The sequence below is a fragment of the Aedes aegypti genome, chromosome 3 (genome assembly GCF_002204515.2).
Source record: "Aedes aegypti strain LVP_AGWG chromosome 3, AaegL5.0 Primary Assembly, whole genome shotgun sequence".
NCBI classification, from domain to species: Eukaryota; Metazoa; Arthropoda; class Insecta; order Diptera; family Culicidae; genus Aedes; species Aedes aegypti.
Window position 1 is genome coordinate 78,371,612 of NC_035109.1, and position 18,983 is coordinate 78,390,594.

The window sequence follows — 18,983 nt, forward strand, 5'->3', positions numbered from 1 at the left end:
TTGTATATTATATCAGAAAATTACAAATGTGTTATTTTTATAACTCTAATAAAATGCCCTTAAAAACAAATGATTTTAAGCAGAAAAACTTTAATAACTTTTGAACTAAAAAAGATATCATCAATCTTTTTGCATGAAAATTTGCGTTTTGTTAAGTTCTAAAAGTCATTCATAGACCGCTTTGACGAGAAATCTGAAATAAGAAAGATAGGGCTTTAAAACTATTTTGAAGATTTTCATAGTATGTATTTCTTTATTATTTTGCATTTTGAGCATGAAAATAAAATTTTAGACAAAAATGATCTTCTACAAAATTGTTTATAAAAATGTAGGCTTTCATACTGAGTCATTCAAAACTAGGGTGGTCCACAATTTCACACAAATCATATAATCAACTTTTTTATTTGCAAAAATACTGGTATATACTCTTAGGCAAAGCGGTAAAACTTGGAATTTTGACCAACTTTGCCAAAAAAAGTTTTTCTGTAGCTCAAAATTTGACCAATCTAGAGCATTTTTCCTAATCATCAAAGGGTGGTTCAACAAAAATCAGTTTTTCAATTCTAGTGTTTTTAATATTAGTTTCTCGTCAAAGTCGTCTATGAACGACTTTTAGAACTTAACAAAACGCAAATTTTCATGCAAAAATATTGCTGATATCTATTTTAGTTCAAAAGTTATTAAAGTTTTTGTGATAAAAAATATTTGATTTTCAAGGTGTTTTATTAGAGTTACAAAAATAACACATCTGTAATTTTTTGATATTATTTACAATTTTTTTTTGTCTTTTGAATGCCGTCAAAAGATATTTTTTATGTTTGCCCCAATCAAAAATATTCACAATCAAAGAAGGCATGTTTTTGAGAGAAAAACAACAATAACTCGCAAACGGAAAGAGATAACGAGTTTCTTCACTCACCAAACTACGCATTTTTCAAAGCTCTAAAAGTGTTTCATAGACTACTTTGATGAGAAATTTGAATTGAAAACTCTAGAGCCAAAAAAACAATTTTGTTCGGACCACCCTATGTCACCGTAGGAAAATAGCTTTAAATCGGTCAATTTAAGAGATATAAAAAAACTTTTTTTGGCAAAGTTGCTTGAAATTGAATGATCTACAACTTTGCTGAAGCATGTATAGTATATTTCTACAAATAAGAAAGTTAGTTACACAATTTCTATGAAAATGTGGTCCACCCTAATTTTAAATAACACCAAACAAAGGACCTTACTAATACAAACAACTTTGTAGAAGACCGTTTTTGTCTAATGTTTCATTCTAAAGCTCAAAATGCATCTTTCCGCGTAAAACTGATTCCTGGACCATAGTGCAATGGAGCTCCTGGCGGGAAGAATAGATCAAAGTAATCCAGGCTACTATGTTTCAAAGCAAAAACCAGCGTTGCTCTGAGAGTAATTGAATGATCATCTCAGCATGATCCACACGTTGGAATCAATAATCACGAATTATCCTTAAGTTCCATCAAAATGTGGTCTTCGGCAAAGCGGAGGCTGGTGAAATTTCACATAAACAGAGTTTGTTCACTTTTTCATAGATTATAACGACGAGCAGTTAGAGGACAGACCACAAAAGGTTTATCTTTTCCATAGTAATTCTCATATAAACTTCAAATGGCGTGTGAACAACCAAATTTCTTCCAAATCACTTCAAATTTTGGGAAAATGATTTTCATTTTTTTTTAAATTCTTTATTAGTATCATTCCAAACATTACATTCATTATTTCTTATATCTAGGTGTTCTGTGTTATTAGACAACACTATCATCCTAATTTGGTAACACAAATCTAAGATTTTATTCACATTTTGTTAACAACATATTACATTTCATTTGCCGTAGCAGTTCAGTTATTTTACAGGTGAGTTGACTTCACCTGCTTATAAGAGAAAAAAAAGTTTTGAATATACTTAACCTAACTTAGCCTAAACATATAACGCATTAATCGTGGCAATAGAAGATTGTAACGATTTTTGCCTGAAATTATTTATTATTTTATTTGACATTTGTTCCAATGTTTCAACATTGGATATTCTATGTAACTCATTGGTACTATACCAGGAAGAAAGCCTCAGAATCATTTTTAAAATTTTATTTTGAATTCTCTGCAGAGCTTTCTTCCTGGTATTACAACAGCTAGTCCATATTGGTACAGCATACAACATGGCTGGCCTGAAAATTTGTTTGAATATCAAAAGTTTGTTCTTAGGACAAAGTTTTGATTTTCTATTAATAAGGGGATAAAGACATTTTTCATATTTATTACATTTAGCTTGAATGCCCTCAATGTGATTTTTGAAAGTTAAATTATTATCTAGCATGAGCCCTAGATACTTAACTTCATCTGACCAATTTATTGGAATCCCTCTCATAGTGACAACATGTCGACTTGAAGGTTTATGTGGGAATAATATTAGTTGAGTTTTAGAAGCATTAGGAGAAACCTTCCATTTCTGAAAGTATGAAGGAAAAATATCCAAACTTTTTTGCAATCGACTACAGATGACACGCAGGCTTCGTCCTTTGGCGGAGAGGCCTGTGTCAACCGCAAGCAAGGCTTTTTGACATCCTTGAGGTAACTCAGGTAAGTCAGATGTGAAAATATTGTATAATATTGTTCTTACAGGCAGTCTTTCAGACCTGGAGTTCTGATAGTTAACCTGAAGTGTACGATTTGACAGATAACTTTGAATTATTCTAACAATGTATATTGGAAAATTAAAGTTTTTTAATTTTACAATCAAACCTTCATGCCAAACACTGTCGAATGCTTTTTCTATGTCTAGAAGAGCAAGACCAGTAGAATAGCCTTCAGATTTGTTGGAACGGATCAAATTTGTTACACGTAAAAGTTGATGAGTGGTCGAATGTCCATGGCGGAATCCGAACTGTTCATTGGCAAAAATTGAATTTTCGTTGATGTGGGCCATCATTCTGTTCAAAATAACCTTTTTAAAAAGTTTACTGATGGAGGAAAGCAAACTGATTGGACGATAGCTAGAAGCTTCTGCATGATATTTGTCTGGTTTTAAAATTGGAACGACCTTAGCGTTTTTTCGTTTGTCAGGAAAATATGCTAATTGAAAACATTTGTTAAATATATCAACCAAAAATGATAAGCTACTTTCTGGAAGTTTCTTGATGAGGATGTAGAAAATTCCATCATCGCCAGGAGCTTTCATATTTTTGAATTTTTTAATAATAGCCCTCACTTCTTCCAAATCAGTCTCACAGGCAGTTTCGAAAACGTTCTCTGATTGAGAATATTTTCAAAGTCCTGAGTAACTTGATTTTCAATTGGACTAGTAAGTCCTAAATTAAAATTGTGCGCACTTTCAAACTGCACAGCAAGTTTTTGAGCTTTTTCGCAATTAGTTAGTAATAATTTATTTTCCTCTTTCAATGCCGGTATTGGCTTCTGAGGTTTTTCAAGATTTTAGATAATTTCCATTTAGAGCCAGGGTCCAATTGAGAAATTTAATTTTCAAAATGTTTGTTTTTTTTTTTAATTGTGCAAAACGTGTCTTGATTTCTTTCTGCAAATCCTGCCATATAATTTTCAAATAGAAATATAAGTAGTAGAACGCTAGTGGCGCTGTTATCACAAAATAGAATTATTTTATAAATACTTACTATTGATGTTTTTGATTGTTTGTTTAGTGTCATGTTGTAGAGAATGTTTTATTATGGTTGAAAAATTTGATTTGACACTTATAGACCCGGTACTCAGACTGTCAGAGCGTGGCAAACTAGATGTTGGTCACACGAACAGTCGCGACATTGGCCTTCTACGGCTAATGCTTTTACTAATTTTCATAGCAGGATCGCGAGTGCTTTGAAATTGCCTTCTCCTCACGTTTTTAAGACGGATCGAGAGTTTAAGATCATCGTCTATAATCACGGATTCAATTTTACACATTTTGGAATTGCAATGCTCCGGGCTTCAACAATGGAATTTGTTAAAGTTTCAAGAGCATTGTCAATATCAAGTTTAGTTTCTAAAGAAATGTAAACATCAAGATTAGAGTTAACATACGTTTTACCGTTTTGACTCATATTCCGAACACATGAGGCCAACGGTGACTTCAAATGTATCTGATTGGCATAAATTGACAGATATTTGTTCATATTTCAATTTCCTCGCAAAACTTAACTGTTAGCTGTTGGGTGTACCGATAATAATGTTGATTAATTTAGTTTTAGTATTCTTTTTACGTTAAAGCACGGAACAACATTTTGATTCAAATGCCGAACACTGTGTTCATTCTGTCTCATATTCCGAACACCTTGATTCAAATTCCGAACAGCACGAATAAATCGTATTCAAATGAACAATTTCGGAAATAAATATACTTAAGCTTGTTCTTCTAGTCTGAAACTAGAGAACCATCACTACTCCCGTGGTATAAATTATATTGGACGCATTAAAATGGAATTGTAATTGACTGCCATTTCCTTGTTATTTGGTGACATATTTCAACGAAACATTTCAACCAAAACGCCATACAAAAACCGAGTGTTCGGAATATGAGTCTGTTCGGAATTTGAAACAAAACGGTATATATATTCCAGTCGGCTCGTAAATAATTGAAAGTGGAGCTGATAGGATTGAGAATCGCTTCATGGGATATTTGAAATGTAACAGGGACATGATCAGAATCAAAATCAGCATGAGTAATCAGTTGGCTACAAAGATGACTAGAGTCGGTTAAGACCAAATCAATCGTTGATGGATTTCTAGAATAGGATTCAGGGTATTGAATTGAGAAATATCCTGAAGAGCACTCATCAAATAAAATTCTGCCGTTGGAATTACTTTGAGAATTATTCCATGACCGATGTTTGGCATTAAAGTCACCAATGACAAAACATTTTGACTTATTGCGAGTCAATTTTCGCAAGTCAGTTTTGAGCAAAGTAACTTGCTGCCCAGAGCGTTGAAAAGGCAAATAGGCAGCTATGAAAGTATATTTACCAAGTTGTGTTGCAACAGAAACACCTAAAGTTTCAAAAACTTTAGTTTCAAATGACGTAAAAAGTTGATGTTTTATACGCCTATGAATGATGATTGCAACTCCCCCACATGCCCCATCAAGTCGATCATTACGATAAACAAAAAAGTTAGGATCTCTTCTGAGTTTAGATCCAAAATAAGTTTCGGTAATAATTGCTATATGCACGTTATTAACTGTAAGAAAATTAAACAGCTCGTCCTCTTTACCAATCAGAGAACGAGCATTCCAATTTAAAATATTTAAATTATTATTTGGATCCATTAGAAAAACGTAATCCAATAACAATTTGATTTGTAAATTTTACACCTACTTGGATTGCTTCAGTCATAGTGGTGGCTTTGAACATTGCATCAATCATTAGATTCAATTGTTTAGTTAGAAAATTAAAATCAGAGGCAGACATATCACTTGAAGTGGGTACATTTGATGATGGGTATGATTCCTAATCAAGCGATCGTTAACTGAAAAATGAGCATTGTCTACCTGGCAATGAGCATACTCTACCTGGCAAATTCCGGAAACGACCGTTATCGTAACGGATATTATCTTTCATCTGCCTGGCACGAGTCTCAATGACTCTCTTGCGTGAAGGGCAATTCCAAAAATTTGACTTATGATTGGCCCCGCAATTCGAGCATATAAACTTGGTGGTATCTTCCTTCACTGGACAGACGTCCTTGGCGTGAGAAGAACCTCCGCAAATCAAGCATTTAGCATCCATGCGACAATTTTTTGTACCATGACCCCACTTTTGGCACCGACGGCACTGAGTGGGGTTCTGGTAATTTCCTCCAGGTTTCTGGAAATGTTCCCACGTCACACGGACATCGAACATAAGTCTTGCTTTTTCTAAAGCTTTGATATTATTTAGTTCTTTTTTGTTAAAGTGAACTAAATAATATTCTTGAGAAAGCCCTTTCCGAACAATGCCAGATTGGGTTCCCTTTTTCATAATGATTACTTGGACTGGGGAAAATCCAAGTAGATCATTTATTCCATTTTTGATCTCTTCAGGTGACTTATAGTCACTTGACAGACCTTTCAAGACAACTTTGAACAAACGTTCAGTTTTGTCGTCATAAGTAATAAAAATGTGCTTCTTCTCTTCAAGATATTTTAAAAGAAGTTCGCGATCTTTAAGAGTATCCGGCAAAACGCGACACACTCCTTTCTTTGCGTTTTGGAAGGAAACCTTGATTCCCCTAATGGAGTTCAAGATCTCCTGCCTAAATCCCGCAAATTTGGAACAACTGACCACGATAGGCGGCACTTGAATCACTTGAATCAAAGAGCCTGGGCTAGAGGCTGCTTCGATTTGGTGTTGTTTGTCAAGAGCATCGAACTGATTGCTCATTTCGATGCAATTATTCATTTCACCCTTGGAAGAAAGTTCGCATTCCGGGGAAACGTCCTTTCTTCCATTCTTGCCACGTTTAGTGACAGTTTCAAATCCAGTATTTAACTATGGATTCTAGGAAGCCAATGTTGATTCTGGGGTTCTAGTGTAAATGCTGGGTTTTCAGTGTGGATCCTAGGATACCAGTCCTCGAATTCCAGTCTGAATGCTACGATTGCAGTATGGATACTGGGCATCTAGTGTGGGTTTTAGGATTGCAATGTGTATACTGTGATTCCTTCTCAAGTCATAAGGTTCGCCCGTTTGAACATCGAATAAATACATCAATACAGAACAAATCTAATCTATCACACACATTTGCTTCAACACATTGCATCAGCACAAATCGTTTCATTAACAATACTCGACAATACTTCACGAAGCAAACACAGAGAATATCAAACAAGAGTATCGATCAATTCAATCAAGCTGGTTCATCATAACGGTTATTCAAATTATTACGCTGGCTTCCATGTATTCCTAGGTTCTTCAAAAAAATGTCGATACATTATACCGGTAGGCCACGCATTAGCCTGTAATGCTTTATACTTATATTTATCGTGTAGCGTAACTTTAAACGAAACATAGTCTCGAATTTCTGTTTTCCATTTCGGCACAAGTTTACGGACATTGATCTCATTAATTTTATTTACTCCTAACGATTTCGATACCATATTGCTCAACTCTTCCTCTGTCACATGTACGTCGATATTTGTTAAAAATAAAGAGAACATACCCTGACTTAGATTTACAGAGTTATCTCTAGACAAATGCGTACGAGATGTCTGTGTTGTACATACACTTTCGTCGATTTTTGTACCCATTTGAAGCTGCGAATAACGAATCGGTGTAGAATGTCTTGGTTGCGGCTCTGACGTATGTTGAAGTGGGCTTTTAGTACTCTCATGTGCTGGAATCAATTGCATTAATTCGGTTACTTTAGTTGTTATGGCATTAAATCCTTCAGCAATTGATCGAAGCACAGTGTCTTGCTGAGCAGGCTCGGTTTGTTGATTACGCTGATGACGATGGAAGTCAGCTAGGCAGTCATTACACAGCCATATAATGTTCTTCTGCAAGCAACACACACTTGTCTCCGAAAGCCCAACACATGTAGCGTGAAATGTGCCATAACACTTTCCTTCACAAACAACGAATAGATCCGTTTTGCAGTCCACTGGTAACACACATTTTTGGCAAGACATGATGACGAGTGGGCTTTACAAACTAACAATGGCTGAGTGGTACGAATAAAACGAATTGCTGCAGCTGAAGAATATATCAATTTTTCGGTGATGTCGAGGTCACAGATTCGTTTTAAGAATGACAATTGATATTGCTGTGTTTCAATGATGATACTGAACACAAATAACGAATTTTAATAGCGTATTTGCGGACTGAATTAGCAAAAGGACAACGATCAACGGAGAGTATATCAACACGCAGCAACAAGCGATACAACAATATTCTAGAACTCCGAAGTAGGTTCTGGGACTTCAATGTGGATCCTAGGATTCTAATGTAGATTTTGGGAATCTAGAACTCCGAAGTAGGTTCTGGGCTTCAATGTGGATCCTAGGATTCTAGTGTAGATTTTGGGACTCCAGTGATTCAGCTGGGATTTTAATATGAATTTTGATATTTTAGTGTGGATCCTGGGTTTCCAGTGTGAAAATTGGGAATCCAGTCTACATTCTGGGATTCCAGTGTCGATGCTGGGAAATCAATGTGGATCCTGGGAGTGCAATGTGGATGCTGATGTTTCACTCTGAATCCAGGGGCTTCAGTGTGGATCCCGGGATTCTACACACTTAGATATTTTTCACGAGCTCGGCTCTGCGAATCTCGGATTTCCAATTTTAACCGAGATTCAGCTAACAAATTGTCCTGTTGCTTAGGAAAGAAGCACATCAAACTGATTCTCGGCTTTTATTTCCTGAGATCACAGGAAATTTGCTTGCCGATTTCTCGGCTGTGCACATCTCAGTTAAAATTATCCGAGATACGGCATTCTACAATAAGTGTGTAGTGTGGATTGTATTACTTCATTGCGGATCCTAGGCTTTTTATGTTGATATTGGGATTCCAGCGTGATTGGTTGTATTTCAGTTTGGATTCTGGGACTGTAGTGTGGATCGCAGTATGTCAGTGTAGATCATGGGATTGAGTTGTTGATCCCAAGAATCCAATGTGGGTATCTAGATTCAGTGTAAATCCTGATATTCCAGTTTGAATCCTGAGAACCAGAGATTTCTGTGAAGATCTTTTGATTCCAGTGTGAAGCCTGAGATATCAGTGAGGATTTTGAAATTTCAGTGTGGGCGTTAGGATTTCAGTGTGGAATTCCTTTGATGTCCAAATTGCGATACTTTTGGGAATTTTGAGTTTTCAGTATGGTTCATTCAATTACAGTGTGGATTCTGGATCGCTATTGTGAATTTGGGGATTCCAATGTGGAACCAGGGATACCAGTGAAGAATCTGGCATTCCAGTGGGAATTGTTAAATAGTAATTCAAGGATTCCTGCTATATTCTTGGACTAGCAGTGACAATATTGTGAGAATCCTATGAGAGTTATGTTGAAATACTGTGCAACTCTTGCGGAAATACTGCGGGAGTATATTTGGAATCTTTCAGGGACCCTGGGACTTTTGTAAATGTCCTCTTGAATTTCTGAGACGATGGTCTGAGTTTGCATAAAATTCTGTAAGAGTTATATGGCAAACAATTATAATTCCTGAAAAAATATGTATTAATACATTTAAAATCATCTAAGAATCTCATAGTAAGCTTTCTCTGGGAGCTTAGTGTTAAACCTTTAGGAATGCTGTGGGAGTTCTGTAGAAATATTTCGGGTATGGTCAAAGTGTTATGGGAATCCCTTGTGTTGTCTTTATATAAGCATCGTAAGGAATAGGAATTTTAATGGAAATCCTGTGGGAATCCTGTGGATATCCTTTGAGGATTATTATTGAAATTATGTGTTAATCCTTCAAGAGCCTTGTGGGAATAATATGGAAATACCTTGGGAATCCTTCTAAACCCTTAGTGGTTTTCATAATGCCAAAGTATTACCATATTCATGTACATTTTATGGGTTCATTCGCCTTTTTCATAGCGCCGAAAATTTATATTTTCGACACCCATCCAGTCCCTCGTAACGCTTTTGTTTGAAATGATTTCAATTTTGTATGCACTGTAACATCTTAAGGACACCCACCCACCACCTTGAGCGTTATGAAATTTGTGAATAGTTCATTTCACGGCCACATTCTCTCTCTGCGTTTCAACAAAATTTGACAGCAATAGTGCCACTACCTGTCAACTTTGACAGGTACTGGCACCGTTGTTCTGAGATTTCCCAAAAGAGAATAGGAGAGCGATTTTTTGATGACGTCGCCGTACAACGGGCAATATGTCCTTCCCAGACAACCAGAAGTCGCATAACAGTTTACGAACAAAGTCGTTTACTCATACAAATTGCATCACATCCGCACTAAATGGTGGATGAAATCGTTTGATCATTGAGTTTCCTCGCATAAAATGCTATTTTATGAGTTCATATATACATTTTGTTTCATTTCGTATACTCGTACAAAGTAATTCGGATCAATCCGTAGCAGCTGTCAAATAAATTTTGTTATCATAAATTAAGTCGCATAAGAGTGCATATTAGTTCGCAATATAATCGGCACACTCGCATTGCATGCTATTTTTCATCATATAATGGAACTTTTGATTAACTTCGGAAGTGTGATTTTTTGACAGCTTATGAGCTCATATTTGGCCACAATATACGTGCCAAAATGAATCATGGAAGAGCCCAAGTAGCTCTGCACCCTAGTTTTCATAATTTTCAAACAAGCCTTATTTTGAAATTTGATGTTAACATGTTATTAACTTTAAATTATGTTTGCCACAATATCTTGTCAATTTTTAATGCTCCATACCACATTTGAATGCCGAGCCTGTTGCCGTAAAATCAATCCGTTTGCTCTACTTTTGCCTTTCTTGGTTGGTGAAGAGTCTTCAACAGGCCACCTAACCAGGGTTACGCTAGCTACATCGTGCTAGAGGGGCTGCCTCCTCGGTGCTGACACGATACAACATTGTCCGTTTGTTGTTTACATGATGACCACGGTCATAGCCATCACAACCATCCACCTTTATCAGGGCTTTGGACCTGTAGCTCTGGTTCTCAATAGTTTCAAGTTCTTTCGGACATGCCACTATGGTGAGCCGTCATGCGCTAGCGGTGTCTTAGGTCCCGCAGTTTGCAAACGGAAACAAAATTCGCCCTGTATAAAACATTGATTCTTCCGGTGGCTCTCTACGGGCACGAAACGTGGACGTTGAAAGAATCAGACCGGAAAGCTCTCGGTGTTTTTGAGCGTAAAGTGCTGCGGACAATACTCGGTGGGAAACTCGAATATTGCGTGTGTGGCGCAGACGCATGAATCACGAGTTGTATCAAGTGTACAAAGATGCGAATATTATCAAGCGTGTAAAATACGGCAGACTTCAGTGGGCTGGTCACTTAGTGCGAATGTCGGAAGAAAGAATTGCGAAAATAATATTCAGCGGAGAACCAGGTAGAGGTCGGCGGCTTCGGGGAAGACCACGAATACGCTGGATGTACGCAGTGGAAGAGGACCTAGCGAGCCTAAAGTTTCGCCCAAGACCGACGAAGATGGAGCTCTACAATACGCCCATAAATGGCGTGACGCTACGCTGTAGCCATCAAGGTATCAAGGTAGGTACCACATTTGAATATTTGCGAAAATAAAAGTCTTTTTAATTTCTTCAATCTCTTGCGTGAATATGACCAACTATGTTATGTTGAAAATGTGACCATAGGTTTCAATTTAAAAAACGGGTTTTGCATTCTCGTATTATATTGCGTTGCCCCATAAAAAATAGGTGATTTGAATGAAAGATGTTAAATGAAAGATATGCGACCCTAGAACAGAATTCTCGTATAGCTTTTCAAAAGGACCTATGTAACAATGGGAGATTCTCTCATCTCTCACTCTCATTCGTTTAAAACAGTGCAATATCAAACTTTTTGGGAAGTTTTTCACTTCATTTAAAAATACGCCATGTCTTGGACCAAACATCTTCTTCTTCTTCTTGGCATTACGTCCTCACCGGCACAGTACAGTAGCTTAATATTCTTAAGAGTGCTTCGCCAATTATTGACTGAGAGCTTTCTTTCCCAACGAACGATGACATTTCTAAAGATAAATAGTTTAAAATATTATTCTACAATGTTTAATACACCAATATCAGAGCGACAAAAATATTCGGGAGATTTTGTTTTTACAAAAAAATATGATATTTTGAAAGAATAATAAATTCAACAAAGTAAAAAGTAGACAAAATATTCATACATTTCTTCAAATTTGGGTAAATTAAAACATCCCGTCTTCCAATCCAAACATGGCTGAAGAATAAGAAGATTTTCAAGTATATTTTATCCTAAGTAAACACTAGTACATATACAAACCAGATAAGGTAAACATTATCATGCAGATGGAGTCATTATTGGCTTCTGATAAAAAGTATATTTCTCGCATAACCTGTGATCTCGCCCTAAAAGCCATTGGTAACCGAGTGTGTAGCTTGTTGTCACCGAGCAAACGAATGGATTCACACATTATTCAACAATGCTACGATGAAGAGAAGATCCTCCTCTATCTACCAGTGGTGAAAGTTTTCATCCTGGTCAATTCATTTGCTTAAAAACAACGAGCTACACACTCGGTAACCAATGGCTTTTAGGGCGAGATCACAAGTTATGCGAGATTTGCCCAAAACGGTCATCCGAACCGAACGGTTTTTCGATCAACCATTACTAAATATTTTTTCGACGAAATGGTCTAGTCATTCGACCAAATGTACTTTCAACTAAATGTCATTCGACCAAACGTCATTCGATCAAATGTCTTTCGTCTATATGTCCTAAAGCCACCTTAATACTTTAAACCATAGCTTCCCAAACTCGGTTTTCGCGGCGCACCAGCCGGATCGCTTTATTGTTCATCTTCAAGCGAGCTCGTAACAAGCTGGTGCGCCGCACAAAGCGAGTTAGGGAAACGCGGCCTTTTTTTTTTTTTTTTTTTTTTTTCCTTCTAAGCAATGGGGGGATAATCTGCTCAACAGACTCCAGACCGAGGTCCGGGAGTGTGGGGTTGGGGACCATTAACTACGTACAAGCAGTAAACAGGACTACACCCCCGACCCACTAAACCATTTCCATTGCCGCCAAACCCTTCGTCTCTCCGGGACCACCAAGAAGGCATTGCTTCGGAGAGGGGCTATTGCACATCGCATCCTCCAGGTTAGCTGCGTAGCCATGCAGCAACGAACATCGATGACACGCTTATGGGGGTCCACCAAGGTAGCATGCTGGCGCATTGCCAGCTTCCCGGGTGGTCCTCACCTCCCGTTGTCCGCTGAAGGCGGGCAGGGTCGACCACTAAGCCCGCGCCCAGCTGCACCGCAGGTATCAAGAACTGATACTGCGGGCTTCGCAATTTGACCTACTGAAGGCTCAGGCCCTATCAGCTAGCACGAGCTGGGATTGCTGACGAAGGGGCCTCCACCTGCCCCGAACAACCAGAGGCTCGTATCCACCCAGTAGGCCGGCGCCACGACAGCAGCGCTACCAGGATGTTCTCCCCGCGGCCACTTAATCGCTGTAAGGGTCGATTTCGACCGTAGGGCACCGGTATGACCTACGTAGCCGACTGCGAACCCTTGGACCACCTGTTGATTAGCGTCTGCACTAGTCACTCCTCGAGTCCACACGCCACCTCCTTTGGAGTTCCGAGACGATGTGGGTGATAGCCGATGAAACGGCATTCCAGCCAAACTCGTCTGCACACATCCTCTGGACCAAATTGTCCGGAGTCGTGTCCCGACCGCATGTGGCAAACATGCGGTCACGCATTGTGCGGAAACGCGGGCACACGAACAAAACGTGTTCCGCCGTTTCCTCTAAACCTGCACAAACTGGACATTCGGGAGAACCCGCATGACCGAAACGGTGTAGATATTGTCTAAAGCATCCATGACCCGAAAGGACCTGTGTTAGGTGGAATGTTAGTTCCCCATGGCGCCTATTGACCCAGATATCTAACCTCGGAATCAACCTGTGAGTCCACACTCCCTTGGTGGAACTGTCCCACGCACGCTGCCATTTGACCATGGAGGCCAGTCTGGCAGTCCTGCGTATGCCTCTTGTGCCGCGCATTTCGAAGCACTCTATGTCTTCCATGATAAGGATACCGGTGATGACACAAAGTGCATCGTGTGACACGGTACGGTACGCGCTCGCAACCCTCAGGCACATTAGCCTATAAGTACTCTCTAGCTTGCTACGGTAGCTATCGGTACTCAAAGCCGTGCCCCAAGCCGGGCCACCATACCTCAGTATGGACGAGGCGACACTGGCCAGAAGCTTACGCTTGCTGGCGTACACCGCAGAGCTATTGGACATCATCCGGGACAGTGCCACAATAGCTGTGGAGGCTCTCTTGCAGGCATAATCGACATGGCTACCGAAGGTAAGCTTGTCGTCGATCATCACCCCCAAGTGTTTGACGGAGCGCTTCGAAGTGATTGTGCAGTCGCCTACACTGATCACCGCTTGCTGCGCCGACTTTCGGTTGTTGACAACAACAGCCTCCGTTTTGTGGTGAGCCAATTCCAGTTTCCTGGAGCTCATCCACTCCTCCACAATTGCGATCGAGTGGGCTGCAGTCAATTCCACTTCTTCGATCGATTCACCGTAGACCTCCAGCGTAATATCGTCGGCAAAGCCAACGATGACCACACCCGCCGGGAATTTTAATCTCAACACCTCGTCGTACATGACATTCCATAACACCGGACCCAGGATGGAACCTTGCGGGACTCCTGAGGTTATGTGAAAGCACTTCCGACCCACCTCTGTGTCATAGACTAATACCCGATTCTGGAAGTAACTTCCGAGAATCTTGTACAGGTACTCGGGTATCCCCAGACGCAGGAGCGCATCAGCAATAGCCGCCCAACTGGCACTATTAAATGCATTCCTTACATCCAGAGTCACTACTGCGCAGTAGCGAATACCCCTCCTCTTACGCTGGAGTGCTATCTCAGCGGTTTTCTTAACCGCCAGAATAGCGTCTACAGTGGACCTCCCTTTCCGGAAGCCGAACTGGTTGCCTGAGAGACCATTTACACCCTCGGTGTACCTCGACAGTCTGTTGAGGATGATCTTCTCGAGCACTTTCCCCACCGTGTCAATCAAGCAAATTGGTCTATACGCCGACGGGTCACCGGGTGGTTTCCCCGCCTTTGGCAATAGTACCAGGCTCTGCCTCTTCCACGCATCTGGAAATACTCCCTCGTCCAGGCATATCTGCATAGCAGATCTGAACATACCGGGAGCCTCCAAGATTGCGACTTTGAGGGCCAGGTTTGGAACTCCGTCCGGACCTGGTGCCTTCCCCATGCTTAGGGATTTTGCAATCCCTACAAGTTCCTCATCAGTTACTCTATCCTCATCACCAGCCCCAATCCCCGGCTGTCCTACAAAAGGAGGCCATGGGCTAGGGTTGTGGCGCGGGAAGAGCCCCTCGATGATCCCCTCCAGCATCTGTGGAGACTGCTCCGTAGGAGCAATTGCACCTCTTGTCTTCGCCATTACGATCCTGTAGGCATCACCCCACGGGTTCGCGTTGGCACTCTGACAGAGTCCCTCGAAGCAGGCCTTTTTGCTTGCCCTTATCTCAGACTTCAGCGCGACTTTGGCAGCGGTGAACACCGCCCGTCGTTCTTCACGCTCCTGCTCGGTACGTGCTCGCTGCATCCGTCTCCTGGCCCGTAGGCAGGCACGGCGCAGGTTCGCAATAGCTTGAGTCCACCAGTATGTCGGTGGTCTCCCATTCCTAGGGTGGACTTTTCTAGGCATGGTCGCATCGCATGCACGCGTAAGCACCGCTACCAGTTCGTCCCCGCTTAGGCCGAGTAGGTTACGCTCACGGCGGAGCGCCTCCCTAAGTACTTCATCATTGAAGTACGATGTCTTCCACCTACGAGGGCTTGGCCTTGACCTAGCCGCTTCCTCAACCCGCTGCCTGCTGTTGTTGTAGTCGATACTGTAGCGAACCGCCAGGTGGTCGCTGTGAGTGTAGCCATCGTCTACCCTCCAGTTCGAACTACTCGTTAGGCCAGGACTACAAAAAGTAACGTCGATAATCGACTCCGCTCCGTTACGGCTGAAGGTACTTTTGGCACCAACATTAGCCAGATCGACATCTAGCACGGCCAGTGCCTCTAGCAGGATTTGACCTCGCTGATTCGTGTTACGGCTTCCCCATTCCACGGCCCAGGCATTGAAGTCGCCCGCTATTACAACTGGCCTTCGCCCTGTCAGCGCGGTCGTCATGCAGTCCAGCATCTGCGTGAACCGCTCGGTCGACCAACTCGGAGGCGCATAGCAGCTACAGAAGAGGACCCCGTTTACTTTGGCGATCACGAAGCCCTCGTAGGTAGTAGACACCAACTGCTGGACAGGGTATTTACCCGTTGTCCATATCGCCGCCATTTTTCCGGATCCATCCACGACCCAGTTGCCGTTGCCGGCGGGTACTCGGTATGGGTCCGATATGATGGCGATGTCCGTCCCCCACTCAGCAACTGACTGGTACAGCAGTTGCTGAGCTGCGTCACAGTGGTTCAGGTTCAGCTGCGTTACCTGCACTGTGATTTTTCGTTGATGGCTCGTTTGAAGGTCGGGCACCTTGAGCCTCCCGTTGGGTGATTGTTGTTCACGGACTTGCCGGAACAAATCAAGCACTTGGGAGGGTTCTTGCAGCCTAGTGCCTTATGACCTTCCTCACCACAACGCCTGCACAACTTAGTCCTATCAGGGCCTTTACAGCCCCAGGACTTGTGTCCAGGTTCCCTGCACCTAAAGCAGATCACTGGTTGCTCATGTATGTTCAGTGAACATACTGACCAACCAACCTTGATCTTACCTACCTTAGCGGACTTATTTGCGTCTGCCACAGGTAGGTGTACTAAGGCCACCTGAGTACCTGCCGGACCTTTCCGTAGCTGAACGGCGGTGGTGGGCACCTGCACTTCGCACTGTTGCCGCAGTGCCGTGACGAGCTCTTCTGCGTTAGTGATCTCGTCAAGGTTCATCACCTTCAGAGTCACTGACTGCGTCAGAGCCCTCACTTCAACACCAGCGCCAAGGACCTCTTCCGCCAAACTTTTGTAGGCGGCGCCCTTGCGCTCCTTGTCGCGCTTGAGCTCGAGGATCATTTCACCTGTACGAGTGCGTCTTACACTGCGTACGTCGGCTCCTAGATCCGCAAGCTTCGCGTCACTGCGCATCGCCTTCAGGACTTCCGAGTACTTGGACTCTTCCGTCTTGATGATGATCGCATCACCCTTTTCGCGCTTGGCACCTACCCTCCTACCTTTCTTAGGTCTGGTATCCCTGCGCTCCTGATTCTCCTGTTTCTTCTTCTTCTTCTTCCTCACTACGGTTGTCCAGGGGGCGTCCCCCCCCTGCTCCGCCCTGACCTGTGGTGATGGAGGACCTCTCAAAGGTCGCAACCCCCTGTTCCCATCACTCCGTGAGGGGCCAGCCTTTTCGGGCCCACCCTTCTCGGCTTTCCGGGATGCCTGGCTGGGGTCCGATTTTCCGGCACTTCTGCCGGTTTTCGGGGTCAGTATCCGCCTGGCCTTACGAGCGCCGCCGGGTAGCTCCTCCCCTGACGGCTGCCTCGCGCGCTTCTGCGATTGCTTGCTGTAAGCATTCGCTTCCACGCTTTTGGGGCTGCCCGCGAAAACGAAGGGTTCCGTCTGGGAAGCGCGGCCTTAAACTCTTATATCTGTATACCTCATCCCGGGTTTAGACAAGGTGCCTTTTGAGATTTTTTGTATTTAGACAGGGAAGTTTTTAATGATTTTTCAAGCATTTTAGTATTTATGATAAATGTTGAAAAATTGAATTATTTGTATACCTATAAATAACCGAGTATCAGTGTATAATTCTGGAATTTGTGTTTTTCACTTTTTCCCCAATCATCCTGTTATAGGAAATAAAACCTGTTGGTATTAAATTTACTACACAATTGTTTTACCGTTAGTTACACGGAAAATAAATATGTTTTAAAAATATGTGAAATCTCACATTTAATATTCATATTTTCAAAAGTACCGTTTCAACTAAAATTTTTATTTTTCAAAATATAGGTTACGAAAAGAGGCATCCAGAAAAAAATAAAATGGATAGAGATGTTTATAAAGAGAAATTAGAAAAATCAACATCTGAAATTCAAAAACTTTGGAAGAACAATAAATTATTTTCCTAAAGCGCTTCAATTTCAGATAACAAAAAATGTCGTTTAAATCAAAAATAAAAATGTTGATATTAGAGAGTTGATGCATAGTGTGTAATTATTTTTTTTATCACCGCTAAAGGAGGCCACTAAATGGATGTTTAGCACGGATATGTTCGTTATCAGAAGTAAGGACAAGCAAAGATATTTCAGTTTTTTATCTGTTTTCTCTACAAAGTGATTGAGCAAGCAACGCAAGCATTTCTCTATTGTGTCAATTGGTCAAAATGTAATACAGAATATAACACAATGATTGATAAAAAACATAAAAAATAGGATTTGCAATACCAATTAGCAATTGGTAGAAAACTCTAAATTGAAAAAAATGTTCAAAATACCCCTCACTGCACAAAATATCTCCATCCAAATCGAGACATTGACCGCGCAAGTATTGGGTAGATAGGTGTAGTAGGTAAGCGCGGAAGATTGTGTTCAGCACCACATTATAAAAATAATTTCACACACTCGCACCACAACTATGGCACAAGCGAGCGAGCGGTGATCACGCGACGCGCGTTGTTTTACTACAGCAAAATAAAAACTGAGGATCGATTCGAATTCAAAACGGTGATGCTTGGTTGCTCAAACTAGCCAGCAAGCGATGCAAATGGTGCACTCTTTGCTATGTGTGCGATCTTGAAAAAGAGTTTCATTCGTCATTACTGCATCAGATTAGGTAAATTCAAAAGGACAAAGTGTAAATCAGTTATTCGAAAAACCATTAAAATGTTGTTGTTTCCAATAATGATAAGATGTCTCACATTGATTAACATACTTATCGAAACACAGTAGTAAAAAGAAATCATTCACAGTAGAAAATATGTGGAACAATAAGGTCCTGTGGCGCAATGGATAACGCGTCTGACTACGGATCAGAAGATTCCAGGTTCGACTCCTGGCAGGATCGATTCTTTTTATAGTCTTGAATCATCACATAAATGTTGTAAGGGAGGGAGTATTGCTCACTCAAAATTTGTTTCCCTTTTATCAGTGAACTGAGCAAACTTCAGGATGCTACTGCACTGTGAATCAGCTGATCACGTCACTCACATTAAAGATCATCGCAAGACACAGAACGAAGGATAAACCCAACCCATAGCGCACACAGTTGGAATTCCTTCAACGAGTGAATCATTGCAGTTTATGTGCT

The 18,983-nt window shown here is 41.2% G+C and overlaps 1 non-coding gene across 1 annotated transcript; it reads left to right on the forward strand.

Moving 5' to 3' along the window:
• Positions 1 to 18,667: 18,667 nt before the first annotated feature.
• On the forward strand, positions 18,668 to 18,740 carry Trnar-acg. Its single transcript has one exon. It is a non-coding gene; the product is annotated as a tRNA-Arg (tRNA).
• The last annotated feature ends 243 nt before the right edge of the window (positions 18,741 to 18,983 follow it).